This window comes from Mesoplodon densirostris, chromosome 4 (genome assembly GCF_025265405.1).
Source record: "Mesoplodon densirostris isolate mMesDen1 chromosome 4, mMesDen1 primary haplotype, whole genome shotgun sequence".
Lineage (NCBI taxonomy): Eukaryota > Metazoa > Chordata > Mammalia > Artiodactyla > Ziphiidae > Mesoplodon > Mesoplodon densirostris.
In genome coordinates this window covers 76,879,675-76,898,929 of record NC_082664.1, presented here as the reverse complement: position 1 = coordinate 76,898,929, position 19,255 = coordinate 76,879,675, and the positions used below count along the sequence as shown (strand labels likewise).

The window sequence follows — 19,255 nt, the reverse complement described above, 5'->3', positions numbered from 1 at the left end:
TTGTTTGTTTGTTTGTTTATTTATTTATTTATTTATTTATTTATTTATGGCTGCACTGGGTCTTCGTTGCTGCGTGCGTGCTCTCTCTAGCTGTGTTGAGCGGGGGCTACTCTTCATCCCGGACCAGGGCTCGAACCCCTACAATGGCAGATGGATTCTTAACCATTGCACAACCAGGGAAGTCCCTGTTTCTCTCTTTTGCATTTTTATTTAAAACATCAGGGAAGGTGAAGCAAGTTCAACTTCTCCCATTTGAAAACTGTTTATGAATTTTGCTTCCCTTATATGCAGAGAGATCGAGATTGACTTTGGATGTTTAGTCATCCCATTTCATCATCTGTGTCTGGAATCTATAATGGGAGAGGGAATCAAATGTAATTAAATGAGCAAATAGTCTTCAATAGTTAATAGTCCTACGTTGTTTTATGTGCTTGGCTCTGGACTTTATACCTGGGATTTATCTCTAATAGGCTCCCCAGAAGGACAGTGAAGGTTTTAGTTAAGGTTTTTGTCTCTGTGCGGATGGCAACTATCAGTTGATCTGGGGCTCTGGGACCAAGCTAATTATAAAGCCAGGTAAGTCTCAGAGATGTGACCAACCGTAAGGGAGAGGAGACACAGGTTGAATAATACACGAGGCATCGCATGCAAATTATATTCTTAAGAACAATCCAGCCTGCTGGAGACAATGCACTCAACCCAAATAGAGTTTTCATTCCCAGCGAGAAGCAATGTCAGCCACCAACTCTCTTGTTTGATCTAGTTGCTTCCAGAATGAATAATGCTTCACTAGCCCTCCAAGAGAGCAGAGCTGGGTTGTTAAGGAGTATCTAATTCCCTCTAATATGGTTGGAATTCTTTCCCAAGGATATAACCAGTCTCATTTTATCAAAAGAGAAATCCAGAGAAAAGGGAAAGGGCCACAGTCAAAGACCAAGTGGTGAAAAGCAGTGCGGGCGGTTTTCCCGACACCCTCATCTCTGGTTGCTGTCCTGCGTGGGGAGCAGATACCTGCAAAGCTTCTGGTCATTTGCTGGTGAATCCCCTGGGGTTCTGGGCTTCGGCATGAGTCCCACAAGGGTGTAATTTATTTTTTTAAGGGTGTAATTTAAAAGGCAGTGTCCACAGAAGTAGAGAATGGACTTGAGGACACGGGGAGGGGGAAGGGTAAGCTGGGACGAAGTGAGAGAGTGTCATGGACATATATACACTACCAAATGTAAAACAGATAGCTAGTGGGAAGCAGCCGCATAGCACAGGGAGATCAGCTCCGTGCTTTGTGACCACCTAGAGGGGTGGGATGGGGGGGTGGGAGGGAGGGAGACACAAGAGGGAGGAGATATGGGGATGTATGTATATGTATAGCTAATTCACTTTGTTATACAGCAGAAACTAACACACCATTGTAAAGTAATTATACTCCAGTAAAGATGTTAAAAATGAATAAATAAAAGGCAGTGTCAGGGTACTTGAGGGAAGAATGGAGCCTAAAGGGATACCTGGCAAGTCTGCTTTCCCAGCAATGGGACTAAGGAGCTCTTAGCCTGGGAAGACTAAGCCCATACTCCCCATCCTGCCATGCCCCCTCCTGAGGATTACTGTAAGGCTCTGAAGGGCTGTGCAAATTATGGGAGTGCTGCCAACGAGCTCCTCTTTGGGACTGGCCACTGCTTTCTGTCAAGCCAAGTATGTGAGTAGTGGGATTCTATGTCCCTGGCAAGTGGGAAGTAACAGACAGTCTTCAGTGAAAAGGAGGGATGAAGGGAGAGTTCTTACCCCACCATCATCCCTTATTTAGGCAGGCTCTCAAATTTCCCATTTTCCTGATGGCACCGCACAGTCAGAGAAGGGGAAATGGGCTAGTGTTAAGGTAAATCCCAGGAAGAAAAACCACTGTAGAAAAATTCTTCCCATCTAAATGTTACAGGCTTTCTGCTCTGTGAACCTGATTCCCAGGTCAGCTCCAGTCCTACCTTTACCCAGGTAGATACAATCTCTGCTAACCTATCTGTACAGTTGTGTGTCAGCTGGTCCAAGCACCTTATTTTTCTCCCAGAAGAGACCTCAGAGTTATGGTTGGGGAGATTGCTGAGAAGGCAGACAAAACTGACCCGGGGTGGGGCAGGGCAAAGACGAGGCTTAGGGTGGGTTAGATCAATATTAATATGGTGACCCATATATTCAATAACACCTTCCCTATATGTCCTCCATTTGTTTTCCCTTTCGTTTTCCCTGGACTACATCCTTTTGGTTTATTCTGGACATTTACTGCTCCCCGGCTAAGAGGAGAGAAAACTAGCATTGAACTCTCTCTTCAAATCTGAAGAAGCAACAAGTCACAGTTACGTTGGGGATGTGATCAATTCTCCTCTCTCCAAGCTTAAAATCCTGTCACTTATGCTCTATTTTTAACCAAGACCTGGTATCACTGTCTTGGATGCTCACCCCTCTCTCTTTTCTTTGATTCTCAGTGTATGTTAAAATGTATATTAAAACCCAGCCAATGCTCAGCTTTGTGATAAAGGAGCTCTTCTGGGCCCTTATCCTTGCCTTTAGGATAAAATCTTTCTTCTAAAGAAAATGTTCACTTCTTCCATTTATTTCAGGACTGGACTTTCTTAAAATGTAGGAGATGGTGTATTATAACTCCCTACTCCTGTCCATCTGAAGCATCATATGAGTCCATGGTGGCACCTCTTTAGGAAAAGATAGGACTGTTTTCCTCTTGTTTCTCTTCCCTGGTGAAATATCTTCTTAGGCTACCACACAGACACTATTACACAGTGAGAAAGCTTGGAAATAACCTGGCCAGTGAGTATGGGCCAGGACCGAGGCATTTGGGTGGAGCCTGGATAGGAGTTCAGGCAGCTCTGTAGCTGGAAAACATCCCTTTGGATATAGGAATGCATCATCCTTTCAGACCCGTCTGTCTAGGGCTGAGCTCACACATATGAGAGCAAGAGTTGTTAACAAATTATTTGATTCAGCCTTGGCAGATTTGAGCCTAACAATGCAAAAGGGTCTTAGAAGCTCCTAAGTTTGGTCTTTCTAAGTAAAAATGATTTGCTTTATGTAGCAGAACCAATGTTCTTCTTCCTATCATAAAATACCATTTTCCAGAAACACATACAAAAAAAATCACGGTGAGTCCAACTGCCCCCTCACCACCATGCCACGTGTGTAGTGGGGTTTTACTAGGGGTTTCAGTAAAGGCAGGAAATGCTGTGGGAATAACAATGCCAGAATCGTCTTTGGAACTGGAATCCAGGTGTTGGTAAAGCCCAGTAAGTGGCCATGTTCTATTTATATTTGACCAAACAAATAAACGCTGTGGAGTTAGTAGAGATTTAATTTAATATGTAGACAAATGTACCTTTTGAAAAATGACTTTTGTAAATGCATGAAACATTCATGATTGTTGAGAATAGAGCAATAATGATAAACAGACGCAGAATGAGACCATCCCAAATTGCCTTTAATATGGCAGCTCAGCCCCCCTTCTTCCGAAGAGATATTGGAGTCATGAGTTATTTAAAGCCGCAGTGTCTCTTAAGCTGTGTTCTGCAATGATTTGTGTTTATTGGGTTTTGCCCACAGAACTTGTCTTCCATTCTACTAAAAATCTATCTCATTTTAAATGCTATTCATGTGGATAAGATACCTTCTTTGTCACTCATGCCTGCATATGTATTTATTCTAAAAGACCCAATATAAAACTCAAACTTTGTCCCATTTTGACAAAGGTCCACATCTAGTCCGATACACCACACCAGAACAGAGCCCAGGGTGAGGTGAAGGCTCTGTGATGCAGTTCTATCTCAGGTGAAATTCAGATGTGTGTCTTACGTGGCCCCTCCTGCCCCCATCTTTCTTTAGGCTCTGAAGAGTAGATTTCTAGCTCTGTGGCTGTCCACCCAGCCATTTTTTCCCTGCCGTAACAGAATTGTGTTAGCTATCACACAGGAGTTTGTTGAATTGTTGCTTTTATAATTCACCCTCGTGTTAAATGAGGTCATCCAATTTCCTCTCTGCACATTTGCAATAAGCAGCATAAAAAAATTCAAGCAAAACAACCAGGAGACACAGAGAGAGACGGCTGATGAGATAATGAGGCCTGTTTATTATAGTAGAGGAGGAAATATCCTATGAAGCTGAGATAGCCAATGAGGGATGGGTAGCTTTGCTGAAGAGTCACTAGGAGTTTTTGTTGTGGTCCCAATCACAGTGCGAACAAACTTCTAACAAAATTGTCTTTGGAAGAGGGACTCAACTTCTTGTTCTCCCCAGTAAGTGCTGCTCATGTGATTTTCTGATATTGCCTCCCGTTGAGTGAAAGTGGTTTTGGTGTTGGGTGGGAAAAGTTTCTTAGGCTCTAAACATGTGGGTAGCCTCTAAGTCCTGGGTCCTTCTGCTCTCACAGAGGCCCAGTCCTTGGCCCTTCCACGGCTTAGCCAAATATCAAATTCTTTCCCCTCTAGAGCTCAGAAAGTTGCTGCCAGTGTTTTTGCTGCTTAAATATCAATTACCTTTTTCATTGTTTATACATTATGAAGAGCAAAAAATTTGTGAAATTTTTTCAAGTCCATCTTCAAGTCTCCCCCCGCCAAGGCTTGTCCCCAGTGGACTTTGTTTGGACACATCATTAAACCCAGGATGATTTCTGACTCCAGCCAAGTGGCATTGGAAATGACCCCAGCCTACCTATGACCCCTCTCCTTCCACTCTTTATAAAAGACTCATTTTCTCCGTTTGTCCTCTGCTAAGATTCCTGGCTCTGGTGCCTCATGCCTTCACATTTCCCTTGTTTCAGGGATGGGTGGAAGATAACTTTTTTAAGAGCTACTTTAATTCAGAGGCAACAAAGATGGTACGTCAGCCAAAAACAACATCTTGTGTGGAGCCTTCTTACTCTGTGCCATTTTCAAAATCTTTTTTTCATTTAGAAAAAGCAGCCACTCCTTTTTATTCCTAGCACAGCAAAGAGTTCATTATGATGCCAGAGACAGGGTTTCCTTTGGAATATTTTTCACAGGCTAACAATAAGCCGGAAGTTTGCAGGCGGTTCACAAATGCATTCTTGGGCCACAACTCCATGTATGGAAGCTGGTATCGGCAGAGTAGACAGTCAAACCAGGGGCATCTTACCGATACCACATTTTGTAGAGGATCAGGGGGAAGGAGGCAAAGACGTGCTAAGGGAAAACAAAAACTATGGTTAAGGGGGGAGATTTCTGTATGATTCCACCCAGGGAAAAAGATTAACATGAAGAAACATTCAGAAAACCACCAAGGCCAGGCATTCAGAGTTTTTGTTATGGAAGCAATCACTGTGGGAATTCAGGAAGCAGGCAGCTTCTCTTCGGAAAGGGCACAAGACTGGCTGTGATTCCAAGTAAGTGCCCCTGGCCATCCCTAATTTTGATCAGAATGGCTTCTGCCTTTAAATGATTTTTTCAATGAACTTATGAATGCTTTTACCCCCAAGAAAGTTCTGGTAGGAGCTGGGAAGTCAGTGCTAAGCAGGAAGATGGACAGGTTACTCTGGCATAATTCAAAAGCTAACCAGACAATCATGGGCAAGCACCGTGCCTCACCCCGTCCTCAGAGCCTCCAGCTTGTTCTGGCCACACATCCTACCCAATTCCCTCCCCTGATCCCAGGAGACCAAAACCCTAGGACAGAGAACCTGAGACTCTTTAGTCTAGGGAGGACAGGAAGGCTTGTCTGAGATCCAAGACTCATTTGAAAATATATTGTGTGTTTCTATTTATTGTTGTTATTAATTTTGTTGTTGTTAATTCTAATTTGTCTAAGTAATACCTGAAATTTTCTCATTATAAAAACAATTCAAATTACAGATAAAGCCAATATGCACCTTGACCCCCCCCTTCCTTCAATATCAGTTTCCTCCCCAGAGGTGACCACTTGTTTGTGTGTGGTGATAAGTTTCTATTTGGAGCATATTGACATGAAATTGCCCATCTTCAAGGAAAGGAGCTCAAGACATAAAGAACTCAGACTGCAGATTTCAATTAGATATAAGGAACAGTTGGTTGAATGCAAAGGCCCTTGGCAAAGAAGAGCTACCTTCCCAGGAGCTCTTAAAGAATATATAGGTCTTTGGTCCAAGAACACCTTGGCTGAAGACAGGAGGATGGACTAGTTGACCTCTGAAATCCAGCCAGGTCTCTGTAGGACTCAGGGATGTTCCACCCCACCCCCGCATCGCAAGCCTCTGTGACAGCCCTTCTCTTTTGCCTGTCATCTGGTTATTGTTACAACCTGAGCTTTTGTCAGCACTGCTCCTGTTCTGTGAGTGGTTTGATTTTCTCAGCATCTGTGGGGTTTTTGCAAAGAAAGGAAACTCTGTGTGTACTCTGGAGTTGGGGGTTACCAACTCATTTTCGGGAAGGGCACCAAACTCTTGGTCACACCAAGTAAGTTCTTCTTTCCGGCTAATTATTCTTCCCAAGATGCCTGCCTTCCATCATGCAGAAGCTGTCAAAACACAGGTGGTGTTTTCTTTGCTTGGTTTGTGTTGGGTGGTTCATGATACCAGTTGGAAAACAAGGCTATTAATGCACATATTCCCTGGGGCGTTGTACTTGGCTTTTAAGATCCATGTAGTCTCTCCCTGAGAAAATATGTGAACCTCCACGAGGAGGAAGGCAGAGGGGGGAAAAAAGGCAGGAATTGGGTGAAAATAGATAAAGGGCTTGCAGGAATAACAAACAAGAGGGGATCCCAGGAGACCAAGCAGTAGCCACTTTGAGTGAATTTCCCAGGAGTTGCTCCTGCCAAGGCCCATTCTTTCAAGGAAAATTACCGCAAATAGAATCGGAGTGGGAAGTTGCTAGTTATTCCTATTCGCCCCACGTTCTAACCTAATTACAAGGAGATTGTTCTGGCCGTGGGCAGTCATTCCAGGTTTTGTTTTCCTGCTTGCCTCCTCCACCTCCACCTGTCTTCCTAGAGGCCCGAGTCAAGGTTATTGCAATAGCACCGAACACTGTGTAACACCAGTGCAGGCAAATTAACATTTGGGGACGGGACCGTGCTCACTGTGAAGCCAAGTAAGTTGTGTTCTTCTTTGGCTGTGCCTTTAGGGGCAATCAATCAAATCGTTAGTTTGAAAAATACTTTAATCCTGTGCATCCGCTTGGGCTCTTGATGTTCTTTCCCCAGGCCAAAGAGAATTGGTTTCTTTCTCTGCTTTAAAATGAGATGTGTGTGCGTGCACACGTGCGCGTGTGCACATAACACACACACTTGCTCTGGCTCATGGTGAGGAGCTTTCAGGAGCATATACAACATTTTCAAATAAATAGAGATATAAGCAATAATTGAGCCAGTGACACTGTCAGGAAGAACCTCCACCGGGGACCCAGCACCCCGACCCCTGGTTTGGCTTCCCTGCAGGCTCCCTGGCAACATGGATACGCTTTGGCTCCGTCTGATGGTCTAGGGCAGGAAATTCCCCGGCTTTTCTCTGTAATCAATTCCAAAATTTAGCAGCCCCTGCTGCCAGAAAGTACATCTAAATTTGACTACCCACCCCCCGTCACTGTGATTTAAATCTCTGAAAAGAACCACTACAACTTCAGGCATCTAGTTTGCAAATAAAATTTCTGCTGTAAATATGAGACTCAGCACTGAGTAGACTTCTACAGCACCTCTGAGATGCCATGTGTCCCGAAGTGATTACAGATTAGGCACTATATGTGAGCTTCGGAGACAGAAAAACCTAAATTTGACTCCTGGCACCATTACTTTACTAGCTGTGTGACCTTGGACAAATTACTTAACCTCTCTGAGCCTCGGTTTCCCCATCCATAAAATGAGGATAAATATCCCTATCTTGTTGTGTTATTGAAAGGATCAAATAAAATAATAACAGCTAAAATATTTAGCATAGTGCCCAAAACACAGAAAGAGCTCATTAAACCCTAGCTATTAATAATGATGATAAACATCATCTCCAACACACAGTAGAGCTTTCGTTTTCGCCCCTCAGGCTCTTCTGTCAAGGCTCTGTCATGCAGCAGAAGAGCTGGCGTGGGGGAGGGTGGAGAGTGTCAGCCTGTTCTATGAAATTCTTCACCTGGGACTGGAAAGTGTCTAAGTGGAAATAGAAAGATCCTGGCTAATTTAAATACAAAATTGTCCAAGTGTCAGAGGCAGGGGAGAGGTTTCCGCAGAGAGCTGCATGGCTGGAGCATCTGAGGCTACACAATAACCCCTTAGAGAAGGGATGCAGCTCACAGTATAGTTGGGCGAGGGCTGCGGCAGCAGAAACTTTGCAGCACCCTCTCACCAAGCTGACCCCAGGGTGACTCCCTCCAAAGTGCCCCAAGGCACGAGTTCCCCATGTGGAGGGACAGGGATTAAGAGAGGATGGAAGCTTCATAGGGAAGAGCTTCTTGCCCCAGATCGTGTTTCTCCTCCTCTGGGTAGTGAAGCTTGTGAGAAATATGGCGCCTGAAAAATAGTCCCTAAATGAAACTCTCAGACCTGGGGAGGGAGGATCAGGAGCCTATAGAGGCAAAACTGGGCCAGTTAATATTGAAGACAAGGGGTTGAGTGTAAGGTGGGAATCAAGTCACATCTCAATCTGGGAGAAGACGCATTAAACAAAAGCTGGAGATGCTGCGTTCTCCAGACCCACCGGGACTCAGACCACAGGACGTGGCTAATACTGCAAGAGGAAGGGAGTTAAGGTTAGTGATTAAAACCTCCGTGATACGGGCTTCCCTGGTGGCGCAGTGGTTGAGAGTCCGCCTGCCGATGCAGAGGACACGGGTTTTGTGCCCCGGGCCGGGAAGATCCCACATGCCGCGGAGCAGCTGGGCCCGTGAGCTATGGCCGCTGAGCCTGCGCGTCCGGAGATAGACACCCTCGTCTCAGGGCTGATTGGAGTGCACCCCTGCCTCGAAGCAGGAGAAGAAACGAGAGAGCCTCTTCCCAGCCCCTGAGCTGCTCTGTGAAAAAACTCTGGCTCATTAATGCAGAGCTGCATCCTTCGGGACACCGGGGTTGCTGGGTTAAGTTTTGGAACCCTTGCGGGTCGTGTCCCAAACTTCCTTTGTTCTCAGACTTAACAGGACAAGCAGGCTGATTTTTTTCATCCTAAAGCTAAAAGCACAGGGTCTGGGTACTGTGCCGTTGATGGTGTTGAGATATGAGGTGGGGTGGGTTCGCGGGGGAAGCTCTAAGGGGTTTTTGTAGAGCCCAGAGGCACTGTGGGAATAGCTATGCCCAGAGTTTGACCTTCGGTGGGGGAACCAGATTGTCTGTGCTGCCCTGTAAGTACGGAGAGGTGGGAACAGAAACCAGCTGTGCTTGAGGCCTGGGCCCATTGTGACCTCCGAGCCGGGATGGAGAGGACGATAAGGAGTGCGAGGGATGCTTATTCAGGGAGGAAAATCACAGGCCCGTGGGAATAATGCTGGAGGAAGTACATCGGAGCTTTCCCTTCTCAGGAGGGCTTTGTCGGGGGGAAAGCTGAGTTGGCAGGTTTTTGATGCTGAGATAATCACTGTGCACAAGGACAAGGCTTCTCCCGTGTCCTTGGGAAGGGAACAAGGCTGCTTGTCAAGCCAAGTAAGTGGCATCCAATTTGAATTGTGCACTGAATATGATTATCTCCAAGAGGAAGACCTGCTCTCTTTCCCACGGGGGCCTCCTTGGACCAGAAGGCTATTAAAGGGGCTGAGCGGACCAAGGCCCAGAGCCTGGTCATCTCCTTTGTCCTTGAAGGAGCTCTGGGAGGTGCGGAAGGGAAGAAAGCCATCAGGACCCCACCGACAACCCAGCCTTGGGTTCCGTCCATTCTCTTAATCTTCCAATAAGTAAAACCATCTGATGGCAAGTCTTCCTCAGAAGGAGATTCCAATAGGGTTATGCCCATTTCATGCACTTAAAAACTGAGGCCTCTCAGAGACCAGCATATTCTAACAGGAACAGAACTCAGGGAGCAAACACTTTTTCAGGTAGACGGTGAAGTCGAAGCAGCAGGTTATTTAAATGAGAGGGGAGCCGTGGTAAACAGCTGTAACTTGAGTTTCGTGGTGCTGAGGACTGGGTCTGGCAGTAGGTAAACTCCTAGATGGTGGGGTTTCATCACTGCAGAGCCCAGTCTTCCCTAAACCTGGTCTTCGTTAACCCCAGCAGTGCCACTCTCTGGCCCTGCAGCCTAGGAAGTGCAGCTCTTGGCAACATCATCCTTGGTGTCTTGCAATAAGAAATTAGAAGAGAAGTGGGGGGGAGAAAGCTTGTATCTCATATCATGCAGTTCCCTCATTTTGTAGCAAGATTGTTTCCCCATGAGCCGTTTGTCTTCATTTAGCCACTGTCTTCTCTGGGGAAGCCATTTTGTAGAGGAGTTCGTCACAGTGTGACAACTGACGGCTGGGGGAAATTGAATTTTGGAGCAGGGACCCGGGTTGTGGTCGCCCCAGGTAAGCCTGATTCCTTGGAGCCTCACCTGCACTTAATTCTAACCCACGTGCCAAGTATTTCTAGCTGAGACCATGACATATTTGAAAGGAAGCCATTTCCCAGAGCCAGTAAGCAAAAGTGAGAGATCAGTTTGGTGTTAAACAGGAACATTTTTGGATAACTAGGAATTCTCATTTTTCTCTATCAGTCCCCCGAGTAAGTACCTGATTCCCCTTACAAGGAATAAAGTTACAGGAAGAAGTAGAGCCGTGATTCAGGCTGTGGTGTGGGAGAGATCGGCTGTGGATTCTGGGGTGGAGGATTAGAAATGTGTTCAGGAAGATTGGATGTGTTTTTGACAGGATACGTAACACTGTGTGAATTATAACCAGGGAGGAAAGCTTATCTTCAGACAGGGAACCGAGTTATCTGTGAAGCCCAGTAAGTATAAATGTGTAGCCCTGGATTAAGCAATGTCTGTGGATTAAGGGCTGATTTAGACTCAATTATACACTATATGAAGAATGTTTAGAAAGGGTGAATGAGCATCAGATACAAGGACAAAACTCCCCCTGGCTAGGACCTGACATCTGTGTGCAAAATGGGCCACACAGGGGAGTGTCTGGGAATTGCTCCCAGAATATATATGGTGGGACTATGATGTGTGACTGATTACTTGGGATATTGGCTAGGATCTGTAGCCCTGGACTTGTATGGTAATCAGTGACGAGACTTCTAATTCCTTAACAAGACTCTAAGGAGCTATTTTTTTTTAATTTATTTTATTTATTTAGTTTTGGCTGTGTTGGGTCTTCGTTGCTGTGCACGGGCTTTCTCTAGTTGCAGCAAGCAGGAGCTACTCTTCATTGCATTGCACGGGCTTCTCATTGCGGTGGCTTCTCTTGTCGCAGAGCACAGTCTCTAGGCGCACAGCCTTCAGTAGTTGCGACATGCAGGCTCAGTAGTTGTGGCTCACGGGCTCTAGAGCACAGGCTCAGTAATTGTGGCACACAGGCTTAGTTGCTCCATGGCATGTGGGATCTTCCCGGACCACGGATCGAACCCGTGTCCCTTGCACTGGCAGGCGGATTCTCAACCACTGCACCACCAGGGAAGCCAGGTGCTATTCTTTTTGGCTAAGATTATGTCAACGTATAGAAGGAATCTTGTAAGTAATGATCATTGACCAGAATAACGGTGATTAGCCTCTCCCAAGGTCTAAAAATCACTCAAAAAAAAAGTTTATTCGTAAGTACTGTTGGGACACTTTCTGTTTCTGAGAATTTAGGCCAAAAATTTGTACAACATAGCCTCGTGGAGCTGAGAGAAGAACCCTTAAAGTCATCTTTTCTGATTGTCCACCTCTAAGGAAACTGAGGCCCAGGGAAGAGACAGATCATGGTCCCACAGTAAGTCTATGGCTGAGCTCAGACTAGAATTTAAGTCCCTATCATTAATTCTCCTGGCCTGAGGTCTGAGGAATCTGCAAGACTCATGTGACAAATATTTTTGTGTACCTACTCTATGCCAGGCTCAGCGTTTGGACCAGTTGACCCATCAGGGAAGAAACTCAATGTGATATTGCCCTCAAGGAACTTGCATTCTGGAGGTGGACCCCATTGTTCCCTGGGATATGACCATCCATATCCTGATCCCTCTTGAGCTTTTATACCATCCTCACTACCTTAGGTAATATTAAAATTGATCTTTGTTGCAGTTTTAAAGTCTTTTAGCAGTGAAATCAACATAGTCATGAGAAAAGAAATGGCCCAGAAGTGAAGGGGAAAACTAGAAATTTCCCTGATAATTTGATCATTCTAAAATTATTTTATTGATATCAAACTTGTGGCCAAATTAACTAGATAACTAATGCAGCTCTATACCTCATTTAGATCCTGTACCCAGTCTAAGGAGGATTCAAGGGTTCAGGCAGTTTCCTGGTGACGTAACCCAGAGATCCCCAGAGCAGCAGAGAAATATTCTCTGTTCTGGGCTTTGTGAGTCTGAAAAGATGTGAACACTGGTTTGACCTCTGAAATTGGGGAGTGCTCTATATATGTTAAAGCATATATTTGACTCCTGGAACTCTGTAGTAGAAAGTGGGAAGCAAAGATTCCCTAAAAGAAGGTGAGCTTATAAAGACAAAGAAGGCTTTATTTACAACTTGTAGATAGGCAATTTGGTCACTCCAGATCAAACCTAGATTGACAATAATACACACCTAATTCATAAAGTAATTGCCAACTCTTTACTCTGTGCTCTGCCAACTCGGCCTATTGGATCTGGTTTTTGTTGTTGGGCATATCACAGTGTTTCCTCTGGTTCAAGCTGGCAACTGACCTTTGGATCTGGGACCCAACTGACTGTTGTACCTGGTAGGCCGTTACAATTAAATACTATTTTCACGGATTTATTAATCTAAAAATGTATGCTGTACGTTTATGTAACGTAATGGGCCGGGGGGTGGAGTAGGGTTGGGGGAGAGATACTAAAAACACATACTTAAAAGGGTAACATAAGAAGAGAATTATTTATCAAAGACCAAAGAGAAAGAGAAGACTTTCTGCTAAGTTTGGAATAGGAGCTGGTGAAAATGAGTAGAAAAGAAGCTATCCTAACCTAGAAGAATAGGAACAGATTCCATAAAGGGAACCTCTCTTTCTCATAATATTTTCACTAGAACCAGGAAAAATGCTACAAGATGGTTTTACCAGGAACTATCTTAAACCAAGTCTAGTTGGCCAGCCATATTTCTAGCCTATCCTGGCTTATTTCTACATAAGTTGCTAAACACAAAAGTGCCTATTTAAGATATTTAAATGAAGCTCTATTTCTATAGCTCTCTGGTGCCATTCCAGCATAGTGTGCCTGTAACATACTGCTTATCATTTCTACAAGTAAGAACAAGTTTGCCCTCCCAAACTGCATAAGTGTTATAATTACTTGCCTTAGACTGAAGTCACCTCTATTTTATTTTTCCTAACTGTGTTCATTTGTTAAGATTTGTTTAAATCCAGAGTGTGTGGGTGTCTAACTCTTGGCTCTGAGGTTTCCTTTCTCTTGAAAGTGTCAGCAAAATATTTTGCCCATAAATAATGTTTCATCTAGACTTGCAAATGACAGCCAACTCTGCGGCCTCTTTTTTCTCCCCCCTTGCTAAAGGGAATATGCAGGCAGAGAGCAAGAAAAAAAAGCCAAAATGTAGTTTCACTATGGGGCTGGGTGGGGGTTGTTAAAGTACATTTGGTTATATAATGGAGGTACTTTGAAAGATAAGACGCAGTGATCTTGTTTGATCATACGTACATAATACTGCTAGCTTGTTGATGTGGTTCAGGGTGTCCTTAACAAGAAGCTCAGGTCAGGTTGCCAAGCAAGACACAGACCTAGGTCCAACTCAAGGAGAGAAGCTTCCAGATAGCCCTGGAACTAAAGGCAGAATCAGGATTCTCCTCACAATCCAGTCCACCACCGGAGGAGACATTCCATTTATAATTAGGAAAAGAGAAAAGTAAAGAGCATTTATTTGCAGTGTCCTTGTTTCAAATATTGTGCGTATGAAGCACAGAAGACACAAGAAAGAACCCAAGCAGAAAACTAAAGAAAAGAAATCGATAAAAGCACTGAAGAAAATCAGATGCCCTTGTCTTGCCTGTCTCTGATAATGAATGGGTCTTCTTGCCTCATTCCTCACTTTGGTTCTTGAATTTTCTAGGAAAGTAGCAAAAAAAAAAAGCTGGTGGGGTTGCATTAGTCTTGGCCTAACTTGGTTAGTCATCTCTGGATAATACACCTCCCTTTTAGGAAGTCCAGGAGACTTTTTGTAATGATAGTAAACATGGTGTACAACTCCAGATTTTTACTTCGGATCTGGGACGAAACTCAGTGTAAAGCCAAGTAAGTGACAGCTGTCTACAGGAAAAAGTCACCAACGTATTATCCTAAATTCCTCTTACCAGTCTGTATTTATTTTGAGTTCTTTTATTTTGTGTTTTGGGTCCTTGTTCATATGTCCCTTAAACAGATATAAAATGTAGTAAACAAATCCTATGATTCAGTAAACATTCTGAAACTGCCAACCATACTCTTGGGATGGTATCCTATATACGGAAAATTCCCAAAATTTAACTATTGCTGCTTTTATTAGTTGACCTGAAAAAAAGAGCATTTCGATATAACTTAAAGGACCTATGAATGTCCAGGATTTCAGAGAGGAGATATGACAAATTAAAATTTTATTAAATTTAAATTATATGTTATAATTATATTGATAATAATCTAACATTTACTGAACACTTGCTATGTGCAAATTATTGTGTAAATGTCTCTCATACTTTAAGTCATTTAACCTTCCTCACAATCTCCTGGGATAGATACTATCATCCCCACTTTCACAGGTGAGGAAACTGTGAAAGTGAAAAATAAAGTAAGAGGTTAAAATAGTTACCAGAGGGCTCCTACACAGAGCGGGCAGCGCTAGACCTCAGGGCAGCTTGCCTGTCCCCACAGCCTACTCTCTTATCCAGGATGAGGTTTGCGTAGGAAGACGTAGCACTGTGACTCTAATGACTACAAGTTGACGTTTGGAACAGGAACAACAGTAACTGTAAGAGCAAGTAAGTAAGAAGGAAAAAATGAGAATAGTTTTAGAACAAAATGGTGGGCACAATTACAAGCAATTCCACCTGGGAAGCACAATGGTCAGTAACTAAATTCCCAAAAGATTTCCCAGTTTGCACTAAGACTAACCATTAGGACCATAACCTGACTACCTCACGTGTCTCCCTCACATCCTCCTCCACCCCAAAATGCTCTCTGCCTCAGGGATGCCTTCACAAGGACAAAATTGTTGAGAGCATGGGCTTTACGGTCAGATAAAAACCAAGCTAGCTACCTGAAATTATCTCAGGCACCCCCCCAAAGTCACTGGGTTGTATTAAGATGAGACATAACTCTTTCCAAATATTTGAAGAACTGCCATTTAGACAAGGAAAGGGGTTAGTACCAGTGGCTGAAAGGATGTGTGTCTCAGCCTCCTGTACAATCTTGTTAAACAAGGGGAACCGGTCTGCAGTGGAAAGGCTGCTTTGTGAAGTGCAGGACTGTTTCTCCTTGGAGATCTGTATGCTGGGTCCTTTAGGCTGACTATCTGATGTTGTAGAAGGGATTTCTATGCTATTTTAGATATTGGACTGAATCATCTCTGGGCTCCCTTTCAATGCTAAGCACTAAGATCTCATGACTCCAGCCTAGAGGATGAGAAGGTGAGCTCAGACCTGTTTCTTCTATTTTTATTATTTTGATAGCCAAAGAAATATGTCATTGAATTATTCACCAGCTAAAGCCTATTTGGGATTTTTATACCTAGAAGATGGTGGGGTATGATCTCCCAGGGCCATAAATGGGAAAATAAAGGGCCATATCAGGAAGAAAAAAAGAAAGAAGAGGAAAAGAGAATACCTGGAGGGACGACCAGAGGTTGAATGAGGAAAATGGGGTGATTTTGCAGAGAACAGAACTAGTCTATAAAAGTTTTCACAAGTTCAGTTTTGGAAAGGGATCCAAACACAATGACAATCCAAGTAAGTGAGCAGCCTTTTATACTGGGAAATAGGGCCAGGGAAGCAAAGTTCCTTCCAATTTAAACACTCTCAAAAGGCCGTGTAATTGCTTTCTGATGGGAGAGGGCCTCTGCCAGTGGAAGACTATTGTTAGCCCAGACCATTTGTCCCCTGAGAGATAGCCTCTGAGATCTGACTGTCCGGCTCAGACTGTCGGCTGCACAAGAAAAAAGACTTAAAGCCACTTAAAGAGGATGAAGGTGAACTTTCAACCCTGGCCCCCAGGGCAGGGGAGAGAGTGATGGGGAACATTAGGACCAAGTTCATGTAAAGGGGCCCAGCACTGTGTCGATAGAGACTCAGGTCTGGGGAGGCTCTTCTTTGGAAAAGGAACTCAGCTAACTGTACAGCCTGGTGAGTGGGTTGTTTTCTACTCCAGGGAAACAGTACTATGAAGAAATTGGAAAGGGAGATGAATGAATGTCCTTAGTCTTTAGGAACTAAAGGGAAAGTCTTAGGGAAGACTTAGGGAAATGTCTTAGGGAATATGTATATTGCTGCTACTGGAGGACCCTCCTTCTTAGTTAGACAGGGATGGGGAAGCGGAAGGAAGGTCAAGACCACCTAGCGTCACTTTCAGGAACTTGAGACTCTGAGAGGAGACTGTATGTGTCCCCATTAAAGGCAAAGGAGAAGGGCAGCCCCACTAGAGGGTGTGAGGCATCCCGAAACACCTGCTCTGGTCCACACCCAACGCGTGGGGAAGGATGTGGCCCTCAACCCAGGCTGGGCATGCCAGATTGAGGTACAGAGTTGCCAGGGTTATTTTTCTGGAGTCCTGTGATTCTCAGCCATCTCCCTATCAGAGGCTCCATCAACTCCTTTCTTATCAGGAATGACCTCTCCATCATATTCTGTAAACTTTCCCCAAGAAGCCTCCTCCCAGTTTCCTTAGTACAAGCCTCACCGATGAATGGGCTCTAGAATAGCTGGAGGGGGTCTGGGTCTGAAACTTGGACCAGGGAAAGTAAAGCTGATCCGCAGTGCACAGCAGCTCGGAGGGCCTGGGTGGACCCAAGACTAAAGTATCCTTCCTCCCTTTGGGCTCTTCCCTGTGCACTAAATTGAATATAGAGATGCTAACGGCGTGCATGCCTGTGTATGGGTGAGTTCATCAGCATTTCCACGCTGGATATATGACCAGCCTGACCCTGAAGTTTCCCAGAGCTTACAGGGCTTCCTGTTCTCAGGTTCCTTTGTGGGTTACGAATGGTCAAATGGGCCCCTGAGTGAGTTTATGGTTGACACCTATCTATTATCCTCACTCACAGATCCAGGTCCAAACAGCCAAAGTAGAGAAGTAAGTAAATATATGAAAGGGCGAGACCCAAATACGTGCCCAGGAACAAGCATTCCATCTCTACAAAGTGTGCACAGCACTGGGAGACAGGATTACCTTAACCATCACAAGCCCTCCACTTTGCCATGGCCATAGGACAGGGCCTTCGACAGGCATCTATGGAGTGTGATTTCCTCGGTCCCTGTGGGTTTTTGCTGGGCCTCAAATCACTGTGTGACCAACTCTGCAGGGAACAAGCTAACCTTTGGAGGAGGAACCAGGATGTTAGTCAAGCCGAGTGAGTACCGGCTCTTGAGCCACTGTTCTGTTTCCAGCATTGAAGCAGGAGCCTAGCCATCAATTTTAAACTGAATGTGCTGTGTTGGTGCACATTAATCTGTCTCAAACTTGCCTTAGAAATGTGTAGTGTTGCTCTTATGCATAAGCACATAGGTATGCACAAATTCAGTGTGGGTAAAGGATATCGCCATCTTGATATTTTCTAGGGTCTGTCTCCTTAAGAAAAGGAAAACAATTAAGGCACTTTCCTTATTTCTTCACATCTTTTGGCTGATCATCCCACAAGGTAGAGGAAGGTGGAAAGCGATGATTCTCTCTGTTCAGAGTGGTTAAGCGATTTGAATGTGGTCACAATAGCAGGGCCAGCACCCATGTGTTCTAAGGTTCAATATACTGCTGTCTGTTCCAGGCTGCAGCCTCTATAACCATCATTCTGATCTATCTCCTCTGGCCCTCAGTTTTCCCAATTAATGCAACTGAAATACTGGTAATTCTTATCTCCTGGCTCACAGAAAGTGTGTGAGAATTAAAAAGACATTGCTCTGAAAAAGTTGAGCTGGAGGTTTGTTTAGAGTGCTTTATTATTTTTTTTTTTTGAGGAAGGGGGTGGATATTGTTTTTGTTGTTGACGCTATTGTCTTTTTCATTAAGGAAGAGAATAAAGAAGGGAGAGATACTTGAAAGCCAAGGTGATATGATCAATACGTGAACGTGTACAAATAAATCATTAAGGCATTCAACCCGGGGCCAAAAGACAATGATCTTGCTCAGCCACTCACCAACCATGCGTCCATGGGAAGCTCTCTAAGCCTCAGTTCATCTATGACATGGAGATTATGATTCCAGCTCTGTCTAGCTCAAAGGATTTTGTAAGACTCAAATGAGATAATGTATGTGATATCTCTTTGAAAAGTATGGGCAGTCAGGTGATTCGTGATTTTTTGAGTCAGATTTTATGAAAAATTCCATTTGAGGGTAAACTTGAGGATGAAAAAGCTTCATGGATCTTGGCTATGGCAGAGAAACGGTTGAATTTGGATATAAGGTGAACCTTTCTAGTTATGAGAAAATAGAACGTGAGAATTGGTGACTAAGACTGTCCCTGGAGATCATCAAAACCTGAGATGACTTGGGAGAGAAATGCTTGAGGTTGTGAGCTTGTAGGAAATGGTTTCGGAGGTTTCCTACCATTCCAAAGAATGTATGAGTTTAAGACTTTTCTTGAGTTTACCTACATATGTGCTTGGTGCTGAACTGGGTTTCAACCAAGTGAGAGAACCTGGGAGAATTCCTGTGCTTGAAAATGAAGCTCACTTTGGTTTTTGTGGTGAAATAGATCCCTGTGGGGTTTTCAAGCAGCCTGAAGCTGGTTTTTGGAAGGGGGACCACGTTCAAGGTGAATCTTAGTAAGTATTGTCATGAAATTTGAATTCAGTTAGTTACTGAGACATGTAGCAGGCTTTTCTGTTCATTTCAGTGGACTGCCAAATGTGCTTGGCTTAGTCAGATCTAGTGGGGAGCAGAGCTCTCCCTGTACCCTCCCCATCGTAAGTGTAAGAGCTCATTTCGCTGGGCAATGGATTGCATTGCTTGCCAACTTAGTAGGGAAACAGGATGG

The 19,255-nt window shown here is 44.3% G+C and overlaps 1 gene segment (V, D, J or C); it reads left to right on the top strand.

Annotated features, from left to right (window-relative positions):
* Positions 1–19,255, top strand: part of LOC132488387 (T-cell receptor alpha chain constant-like) — a 302,514-nt gene that overhangs the window by 258,965 nt on the left and 24,294 nt on the right.